Source organism: Diadema setosum, chromosome 21 (genome assembly GCF_964275005.1).
Source record: "Diadema setosum chromosome 21, eeDiaSeto1, whole genome shotgun sequence".
In the NCBI taxonomy this organism is placed as follows: Eukaryota; Metazoa; Echinodermata; class Echinoidea; order Diadematoida; family Diadematidae; genus Diadema; species Diadema setosum.
In genome coordinates this window covers 17419962-17431777 of record NC_092705.1, presented here as the reverse complement: position 1 = coordinate 17431777, position 11816 = coordinate 17419962, and the positions used below count along the sequence as shown (strand labels likewise).

General features: G+C 36.3%; 1 long non-coding RNA gene across 1 annotated transcript; it reads right to left on the bottom strand.

Moving 5' to 3' along the window:
- Positions 1-539: 539 nt before the first annotated feature.
- Positions 540-8096, bottom strand: LOC140244520 (uncharacterized). The gene is made up of 4 exons (XR_011902283.1): positions 8049-8096; positions 7444-7485; positions 1296-1406; positions 540-566 (listed from the first exon to the last, which is right to left on the bottom strand). It is a non-coding gene; the product is annotated as an uncharacterized lncRNA (long non-coding RNA).
- Positions 8097-11816: the final 3720 nt, after the last annotated feature.

Below are 11816 nucleotides of genomic sequence, written 5' to 3'. Positions count from 1 at the left end.
ATAGGTGATGCATCTAGGGAACCTTGTAGATAAATCACGTACAATTCATGGCAGGTCATAAACTGCAGACTCATACACACTCACAGGCAAACACACGCACTAGGTACAGATTAGCCCATCTACCATGTTTACATTTTACTGTACAACATAATTGTGCTTATTACCACGACGCATTTATATACAATCGTAAATACGATCACTAGCCAGGGAAACAGCCTATATTAAAGGATAATTCTTAAGAAATGTGTTTTTTTTTTCAAAGATAAAAATCAGCCGTTTGAGTTCTTTTCTGCTTCAAAGTTTTTAAAGTTTAGAAATGTTTTCAAAAGATGGTGTTTTTTTAATAGAAACATTTTACAACAGCATTTTATATACATGTCATTATTCTAGTGTGCAAACACTTGCGTAATAGCCGATTTCCCCCGAATTCGTGTTTATCCAGTGGCCGTTCAGTGGTAGTTCTTCTTCAAAAAGAGGAGATGGATATGGGCATCCCTGGAGAGCTTACTGGATGTCTGGAGAACCAACATTGACGACGACAAAGTCATGAGGTATTTGTATCATGTCTGAAAGTTAAACACAAACGACATTTCATTAAATTCAAATAATACGAAAATATAAACTGTTAAGTATGGATTATGTTAAAGTATAAATACTAATAGAAGGCACCAGTGAAGTTTGTAAATGTGAAAATATTCTTCAAAAAGTTAAATTTCGGTACTACTGTCAGTTGATAAGAACACTAGGATTAAATTTCGATGTCATAATGGGACACAAAAACAACACAAAATAAAACAAGACATTTCCACACTATAAAACAGGCACATTCCTTCCGCAGGTGACTGACATAATATGTTTACTGTAATATCATACGTCCTTCTTCCTAAAACCTATACGCTAAGTGTTTTTTCATTATGATATAATAGTGAAACATGTTTATTTTCAATATCTTAGTGAGAAAACCAGTGGGACAGTTTTAAGCAGAATAATGCGAGCATGGCTTCGACTAGTTTGTGTGATGTGTGATGCTGTGTCTAATGGTACAAATTCGGTAATTCATGTAGTACTTTAATATTACACAACTTACTTCTCTTTCTTATAAGCCTGATTTTGTTGAAATTCCGGTAATTTCTTTTCTGAGCATATGTGGGGAAATTGAGTGCATACAAAGGGAATCTAGAGTTATCTGAAATGTAAAATGAAACTAATACATTCATCCTAAATTGCAAGCTAAGTACATTATATCGTAATTGACCTGCTTTACCGACCATAGTGACAACTTCAAGTTACAATACCTCATCCCGTCTCCTTGAACCGCCAAAGAGCTCCCTCTGCACTCACTCGCCCTGGCTGGCAATTGCGCTTTTAAATCGTTTTTTCGATCGACGGAAGAGGGCAGCTCGCACCTGTAATGAAAAAAAAAAGAATAGGAGAGAGAGAGAAAGTGAAAAAAGACCAACATTACCGCCATTGTTAATGAGTTACCACAACAGAAAACTCCACAGCAACGTGCTGAATAACAGAGAAAAAGATATGATAGATTATTATGTGTGTGCTTGAAAGAGAAACCGACACTTTATTTCAACAGGATTAAATATCAATAAAGTCAGATATCATTCCTTTTTTTTTTACAGAGCGATAATCAAAGTTTTGCACGGTAACCAAAATCACTTTCTATTTTTGCAGTTCCATCTTTATGAACTAACTCGACGTTAGTGGGGTTAAAGATGGGTGGAATGGGATTCAAAAGCCTACATACTGGAATTCGTTAACCTTCTTTTAGTTAGCCATTCGTTAGTCATTCTTTAACTCTCTGAACTTTCTCCGTATGTCTTTTACTTGCTGCATTCCGTTTGGAGTAAAAAGGTGGCTACAGTTTGACACCAAATAACTTGGTGTCATCATGAGACTTTCACAGTCGGGCGGCGATTCCACATTCCACAAATATCCTGTGCCAAGTGCCGATAGCCATTCAAACGAAGAAAGCAGGGATCTTCAAAATCGTCGCTGTCACCACGAACTGGCATTTTAGCGCTCTAGCGCACGAAAGTTGATTTCGAGTAAATCGCGTTCAAAGTTTTCATGTTTTTAAACTTTATGTTTGAATGCGTTAATGGAATAAGATTACACTAAATTTGATATGTAGTCAATCTACATGACTTAGGCTTTCTATTTGAGTATTTTTTTATGATCAATCATCAAGAATTTCGTCAGAATTAGCTTCCATACAAAAATGTCAGTTCGTGGTGATTAAAGAAATCGTTTTCCCGCTGTGCGCAGTCACCACGAAGTGACATATTCAGTGTTGCGTACGCATTGTCAATGGAGTATCCAGCACAAATCATAAGAAATCGAGCAATCGTTTGTTTGTTCATATTTCTATACTTGAACTTATTGAAAATATTTCAAAATTGATTAATGAGAATAAACAGCACACAAACTTTCTATAGATATGAATTGTGCTGAAATATCAGTTCTCAGTATGCCAATATGGGCTCCCAAACAAAAATGTCATTTTGTGAAAACTTCACTACACAGTCCGAAGTTTTGACAAAGAGACATAAATGCGCATTCTCACATTTAATAACACAAGGTGTACACAGACATTATGGGTACACACAGACAAACACACACACCCACAACCCCCTCCCCACACACACACACCCACACACACACAACACACATACACACCAACAGAAGCTCACACAGCTAATATGCAGTATGACATATTCAGCCATCTCGACTAAAACAAAAAAGGTGACATTTCGGTGATCTTCGGGAGCTCATCATCTCCCCCCCCCCCCTTCCCCCCACGCGTGATATTATGAAAAAAAAAAGAAAATATGCGACACGCGAAAACAAATGCAAAACAAAACAAAAACAAACAAACCAAAAAGGTTTGGGGGAGGAGTCGAGGCATCAAAAATGGTCAAAAATGGTCTGAAAAATAAAAACAAATTTGGGTTTGCGGGGGGGGGGGGGCAATTTGCGCTCGCGCCCCACCCCACAGACACTAAATCCTCGCCTGGACACAATGAAGAAATGTGTAACACATTTACATGTGAGCAAAACACTCTTCTGGTACAATACAACCATATCAGAATGCTGATCATCATTCCAAAGGTAAACAAGTATGCAAATGATTGAAAAAATGAAATTTTTATCAGCATCCAAATTTGTTTTATTTCATAACACTGGCACTAGTATTTCATCACAAGAATTCAAAAGCATATGTTCGCTTTATTGTTGAATATTTCTAAGATTTGATTCAAGAGAAGAATGTGATTGGTTGGCTGTACCAAGTTGTTCAAAAGGAAAAAAAAAAGATCAGTTTCTGAAACCGAAGTATTAAACGGATGCTATCACTACTGTATATCAAATGGAATTTACTAATTTACTATCTGCATATCTACAAACCATCCCCCATGAGGTTTTATCAAGATACAACAACCATATCCCGGAGAAGTATGATGAAATTCGTTGCTTTCACTTCTTGAAGCACCTAACAAACTATTTGAAGTGAAAGTTTCGGGGCTCCATATTTACACAGCACCAGGGACAGTGAAAGCATACTAGAGCTACACATCTAACAGATTTGAGAAACTGCAAAAATATAGTAAACAATGTTCTTACGACTATAAACAGCATATCACCAATTACACATTCCCTAGACTCCGGCACATAGAATCGGGAAATGTTTCATGCTGAGCTCATATCACGGTTATCATGAAATAAAATGAATATATTGATACATAATTGTTCAGCTTTTTGAATGGAAGAGTGAGTCGTTGTCAGGAGCATTGCTACTTCCATCAAGAGAAAAGTCTGTCTCACCCCACACAACTGTTAGAAGCGCCTAGTTACTCCCACTGAAACAGATTTGACCTCATATAAGTAGGCACCTTTTTTCACTCAAAATGCTCAAAACAACATCAGGTAAATTTGATTTTATGCTTGCCACTGTAAAATTGACACATTTTTGTGTCTGGAGATGAGTACTTTGCTCACACCTTTCCTTTTGTGATGAATTCTGAAATTATGGAATATTTACAAATGTTAGTACAATGCAGGTGATTCATGATGGCTATGCAATGGGATGGGTCCATTTTAGTCAAGGGCCTTGTTTTACACCCGTTTGCCTCCACCTATATAGGGTGATCTGCTGCTGCCCAGCCCTCGCGATCGCAACCCCTGCAATCATGCAATTGCCTTACAAGGTACTTAGGGGTCACTGGGTGATCTTGCCATAGAGATAGGGTGAAGGCATGGGGACTTGCTTGAGCACTCCTAATACAGAAGATCCAAAGCCCAACCTTACCAGCAACCATCCACAGAGCTATCTGACAATAGGCATGCTGACATTGTTGCCTAAATGCAGCCATAGGTGAAAGGCTTCACTGTTCTCGGGGTATTATAGATGGATTTTACCGCCAGTTTTCTCGGAGTGAATGTATTTGCATATGATGTCAAGGGAGCCTTTGAGATCTGTAAGGTGCTGCCTCATTCTCATCAATGCCTCTGAAATCCCACAAGCCAACCTAGATTTCCCTCCCATCACTTGAAACCTTTGACACCCCCCCCCCCCAAAAAAAAAAAAAAAATGGTGGTGCAGATGCTGGTCTGATGCCATCTCTGATACCGCCCAAGTTACCTACAATCTGGCCTGGCAACAAAGCCAAATGGCTTCAACGGGTGGTGAAGCAAATCTTCATGTCTTCATCCTGTTTCTATGGCAAATGATTACCCTCTGACCCCTGAGGAAGTTCTGAACATCATCAGATGTGGCAATTGCAGGACTGATATGCATCTTTCGCCTGAGAATCCTGCAAATTTGGGGCTGATGTCGCCTGCTGCCAAACATCAAATTAAAGAGATCTTTGAAGACAATAAAAAGGACAGTTTTAGTTTTAAGACAAGAATGAATGACCTCATGATGTCAAAGTGTATAAATCAACACCTGAGAACTGAGAGAGAATTGAAAAGGTACCTCACATTGCTCGGTGGTTGATGTTTAATGAATAGTTTGTACGGTATTGCGTTAGGACAGTTTCATTTATGCCTTCACCAGTTTTTGTTGTTGTTTTAATTCAAGAAGAAAATCAAGTTTGCTCGATAATATCAAGGCGGTACTCCAAAATATATCATATCGCAGTGATGGAGGTTATGATCCATTTCAAACTCGCCTCAGGACCCCCCCCCCCAACTCCTTGCTAAAAAAAAAAAAGCTACATTGTAAAGGGTTTTTAGTTAATGTCCGATGAGTTTTTGTCAGCAGCCATGTATCTCTGCATTACTGTATAGGATTTTCTGTACCTTATTAATAATGGTTTTAGGGAAATGCATATTAGAAGCTTTGCTTTCTAGCTTTCCCTCCATTTTTAACATGATTTGATAAATACAATGCATCTGGGCATCTTAATATATTGTGTAAGTATGACATTTTTATATTCAACCTGCATGTAGAACATGATGGTATATTGATTTTTTGCGTGATGTTAAGTGCACTTTTATTCTTTGTTGAAACAAGATAAAAGATATGAAATTGTGTTAAACATCTTTTGAATATCAAATGCTCAAAACTCTATTCATAATTCCTGGCAAGAATCCTAATCTATTTGCTAAATTAGGACTTTTGCATCACAAAAGAAAAATTTTTTGTTCAGAACATTCTTCAGATATATTATGATCAGCACTAAATGCTAATAAACGATGTAGCTGCATGTCAGAAAAAAGAAACCCAGCAAATTGGTTTTCTATTTCCACATATATTTTTGTTATACATCTTATACAGGAGAATAAGAGTGGCGACCATTTCGAAATTCAGAATTTAAAAGAATGAAAATACATGTAGGCCCTCTATATTGTAAGTAGCACCCAATATATTTCTATTGCACACGCAACACATTATAACTGCGTAGGTACGGGACTGGAAATACTTCTAAATTGTTCCATACTTCCATGCATATTTTCTGCCATTCTTGTTGTACATGAGCATAGGAATGGCGGCCATTTTGAATTGAAAATGAGCTTTAAATACTAACTGAACCCTATGAAATGAAAATTCTCTTGCAAATGCAGATGGAGTAACTCTAGGAACATAAATGTACAAAGTTTAGTGGAATAATTGGTCATAGAATGCATATTATTGTGATTATCACGGCCAAATTAGCATATTTCGGCCATTTTGGATTTTGGATTTTGCCGAAAATGCTCAAGGTTTCGCGAGTGGCATCAATCAGATTTGGAATCAGTACCCTCGAATTGACAAGAAACCATTAGAAAAACATTGTATAAATAAAAAGAAACAATTTTAGGTGTGTTCTAGCCTGGACTAAAGAGGCATTTTAGTGCGCGTTGCAAAGTGTCTCTTTTGTGATATCTTGATCCGTGGATTTAGTTACGAAGTTAATTTTCACAAAGAGACATTTCAGCGCGTGTTGCAAAGTGTCTCTTTTGTGATATCTGAATCCGCGGATTTAGCTAAATGTCGTTTCATGTGTACGTCATAATTACGTAACCATTGAAATATGAGTCTCCAAATTTAGCAGGAATGTAAAGGGTCTAGAGTAGAATCGAAAAATGTGAAAATCTCGAAAACGTGAAATCCAATCATTTTCTACTAAAATGCCAGTTCGTGGTGACAGCGACGAAATGATCCTTACTATCTTAAACGTTCGGTTAGAGCACAAAGGTATGATTGACTATTCAAACGGATGCACTGTACGTAAACCTAGACTAAACGTGATAAAAGCAACCACGCAGTATTATGTACACCTTCCAATTTGTTTGTCTTCCAAATCCCCTTAAAATCAAACAAACAAACAAAATTAACAGACAGCATTACAGTCACTCTGACTTTTCTGTCGTTTAGTTCCTCCTACATTTGATATGGCTAAACTTTGAAACCAAATAAAGCGATGTTACTATGATAAAGGGTCCTACAGTGTAAATGTGACGATCATACACATGTGCACCTGAGCCAGTTGTGTCTTGCTACAAGTTTTAGTAATAGATGCTATTTCCGTGTGCGTGTGCGTGTGCGTGTACGTGTGTGTGTGTGTGTGTGTGTGTGTGTGTGTATGTGTGTGTGCGTTTCAGGTTGAGTAAGATTCATGCAACACGGTCCTATAACCCAAAGTATATCAGTCTGTTTCATGGCGATATGAGAATAGAGAATGGTTTACAGAAACATCTACGCGATCACAAACACCAAGGGACAGGTTGAATATAACTGAAGTGATTGGCAGGATATTTCAATTTGTCTCCGCAAGTATACATGTATGTGTGCATGTATGTGTGCATGTAGGCCTCTGTGTGTGTGTGTGCGTGTGTGTGCGTGTGTGTGTGTGTAGGTCACTGGGTGTGTGTGTCCATATAAATATGATAAAATCCCACTACATCATTACTGTGACAATCATGCTACTGATCTTGGTAATAACTTACCTCAGGATTAAGAGGGCAGTAGAATACAAATACAAGTACTCCCTGTGAACAAAAAGCACAAATTATCATATCTCACTATAATGACATATTTGTCTTCATCAGTATATGTAACAAAACATAACAGAAAAAATGCAATAGTTTGTAAAAATAATGTCATAAATTTCATATTTAATCATCTATACAAGGGCTCCACACTAACTTTCTTTAATTTGGGGACCTAAAGAGGAAATGTGCTGATCCGAAATGAAAGCAATTATGACAATCCATTTTTAATCTAATCGTTTGTGGCCACCAAAAGAAAACCGTTTTAAAAAATGTAAAGGCCCGACTTCAATCTTTAGAGGCCCAGGCGACCGCTCCACCGCTATTTTCGAGCCTCGTACACACCGTACGTATATATATTTGTAATATTCCTATTATACCTATTATCTAGAGGCATATATAAGCACTTGTGAAATCCAATGACACGCACACACACTTGACTATCTTATCAATTGATGGTTATGATTCATACTTTCATAGATTGATTGACTTAGACGTCTGACGTCTTAAAACTAGCAGGCAAAGGATCGTTATGCCGGGAGAGAGCAACCGTTAAATCTTACCTGGGACATGTTGAACAACTCAAAAAAGTAGCTGTAGACAAGTACGGGCTTTGCATCGTAGATGGCATGAAAAGTCCAAGTCAGAGCTAAAAAGACGGTTAAGATCACCGACGAAGGGAGATACAGCCTATCGAAAACAAGATCAAACTAATGTTAGACAGTTCTATCAGAAAAGAAAATGTATAAAAAAAAATTGTGTTTAACCCCCCCCCCCCCCAGTAATTTCTATTATGGATCTAAGCAGCAAGGCATTGCATAATTGTATACCTATGAAAAATTTGTTAACCAATACATGTTCTTTATATTAGGAGAACAAGTTTCACTTCTAAGCTTACTGGACCAGTGTATTTAGATATGATTTAAAATACATAAAAGAAAACAAATTACGAGAATTTGATTTGAAAATGTTGTATGATAAATATTGCCAGTGAGAAGTAATCTATTTAAACGGGGTTTAAGTTATGATGATTTGTGCCCGACGTAAGAGAGGACATCGTTCATACCTTCATTGAGTGCAAACTCAACGATTTTTTTTTTGAATACGTAAGGAGTTTGTTACAAAATAAACAACAAACTCAGAAACAATATCAACGTTTTACATTTGTTTAAAATAAAGTGCAGAAGTCAGCAGAGTTTGTTTTTGACAACATTTTGAAGTATTTCTAAGGTTATTTTGAAACGGAATGAAACCAGTAAGGATGAAAGAAGCTGTTTTATAGAACATGTGCTTATGAAAGAAATTAGAATGAGAATAGAAATACAATGTTGTAAAACCATAAAAGAACGCTTGGGGAAATGAACAAATATCACCAAATGAATTGTTGAACCCCTAATGCACGATCGTGTTTGTACCACTCTCATGTGACATCGTTATCATTTTAATTTGATAGTATTTTGAATGGAATCGTGAATAAACCCTCAGACGAGGCAAAAAGAAAAAATGAAGATCAAACTATTTAACTATCATAAACTTTCAAATGATGTTAGGTAATTTTGCTTAGATTCTGTCCTCCCTTAGATTGACTTAAATTAGACTTATTTCTAACTTATGCAGAGTTGTTGTTTTTTTTTTGTGACGCAAGGATTACGAGACGTGCATACACATGCACAATTTATGTAAACGATATCTGATGAGAATCTTGTAATATCTAAATGCTTTCTGAGAGCGTCACTAAAGTCAGCAACAAATCGGCGACCAATCTCTTGTGGTTTTCATAAATTTCTCTGATAGTCACGAATAACTTTTTGGTTGATTGAGTTCTGCGACCAATCTATGACGTAGAGACCTTTACAATTCAACTGATTTTACATATCTTGTATACTTGATGGATAGTGACTTTTTTTTTAAGAAACAAAGAGGAAGAGGAAGGAAATAAATGTTTACTGCTTTTGTTGAATGGCGGATACAATGTATAAATGAATGTATATAATATATATATATATATATATATATATATATATATATAATATTTTATGTTATATATTACAGATTATATATTATATAATTGTATGTTATATATTATATGTGACCGCGCATCACAAAACGAACAAAAAGTCGCACCCCTTGATTTCACGTGAGGACTCAAAAAAGGTGAAACGGGTCAACCAAGTCAATTTTCAGTTTTCATATTTTGCTACCCTTCTTCTACATTATTCTTAAGTTTGGGATCATAAAATGGATGGGAAAGTGCATTTTCAGTAGTTTTTCTACAACCCTTTTTTTTTGTAGAGTAGTGAGATCAGGCATGTCTTAGAGGCCCCTTTTCATTTCTTGATAACCCTTTGCACACTCTTCACTTTCAAGTCTAATAACTTTTGAAGGGATAACGCTACTGCTTTGAAAGTTGGCATTGATCATGAACAGAATGTTTTTATAGAGCATGTTCAATTTCAAATTAATCTGATAATCCCTTGATTGTTGTTGCTCCAGTGGTTTCCATCCTTTTTTTTTTTTTTTTTTTGTCCCATTCATCGCACAGCTAGCACGGTTTGGTAAAGATTAAGCCCTTGAATAGACAGATAGGCTTTGTACTTCAGATCCTCTTTTCTCCATTCACACTTTTCCAGAATGTGTGCTTTCTTTCTAATACTTAGATAGGTTAGGAGAGTCCATTTGAATTGAGTTATACATCATTTTAAAGCTTAGAGTTTGCTCTTTCAGAATCTGTCCTTAACTAAAAATCCATGTCTGGCGACTTTTTGTTTGTTTTGTGGTGCAGGGTCACATATATGATATATGTATTATATATTATACATTATATATTATACATTATATATTATACATTATATATTATATATTATATATTATATATTATATATTATACATTATACATTATATATTATATATTATATATTATATATTATATATTATATATTATATATTATATGTTATATATTATATATTATATATTATATATATCAATCTTAAACCTGCATATCATATCCTGCCGGCTGCAAATATTGACGTCAGGACTAGAATGATTACACACTTCATGTTAGTACTTATTGAATGAAATAACATGAAATTTACATTCTGTATTATAGCTGTATAGGCATGTCAGTATGTGCAGTATTGTTATGCATGTGCAGCATCATCATCAACTTAATACAGTTACCACTGGGGCCTCACATTTCAACATGGGTCATGATATAACTAAGTTACAGAATCTGCTAGTGGACAATGTCCCTCTCCCTTCACCATGGATCAACCTGCATACACGAGAGGGCATTCAAGTTGCTCACCATAATAGGTAGCATCACTGTAGCTACTGTGTCATGCTTCACTTTCAAAGCAACTTTATGTGTCTGTCCTCTTTTATTCTTCCAGTGCTTAGGAGATGGTCCAACCAATCATCATCCCTTCCTCGGGAGGGGGCCAACTTGTACAAAATGCACTTCCCAGATTGTTTAGTTGTCATGGTATGTCGAGAATATACTCAACTACGCAGTTATGGAAGTGATCTTTTACATTAGTTACAACACGACATGCATATTGCCAAGACCTCAGAAACAGAAACGTTTGAAATTAAACTACTGCTAGACTTCTAATCTAAATTTGACCAGACAAGTTTCCGAGAATTTTATCTAAAGTGATAAAATAACATGTAAAGAGAAGTAGATTTATGCCGTGCTGTTAATGCACACGATTTTTCTGAGACTATCCAAAGATGTCGCAACATGGTATCTATCACGTACAGAAAAATTACCCACCTTTCAACGGAGCGGGGGGGGGGGGGCGGGGGGGGGGGGCGGGGGGGGGGACGACAGAAGATGAAAAGGACTCATGAACTTACCTCACTCTGTTCTCTAGTCTGTCAGTCCATTCTGCATAAGCAGTGTCCTCATCATCATAATTATCCTCCACCTTCTTGAAGTAGACAAAAGCTACAATGGCTATTATGACGTTAACCTAATTGAAAGAAACAACAACAAACAAACAGGAATTAAAGACGCTATGTTTGCATATGGAAAAAAAAACTAACAAAAGAAGTTGTCAATCAATAATATACATTTGTCAGTTTGTAGGTATTTTACCTCAGGTAAACTACATGGTGCGTCAAAAAAAAGTTTATAGTAAATGTCCATTTATTCTAAGATAAAACAGCGCTGAAGGAGGTATTTACATAGATGGTTTGAAAGAATGAATTATCCTAAATCGTGAATTATTTTGGTATCTTTTTGTGTAGTATGTATTCCCACTAGGATGAACAGAAACAAGCGGCCGTATATGCGAGAGTGCAAAATCGACTTGCACCAACATATTAAACG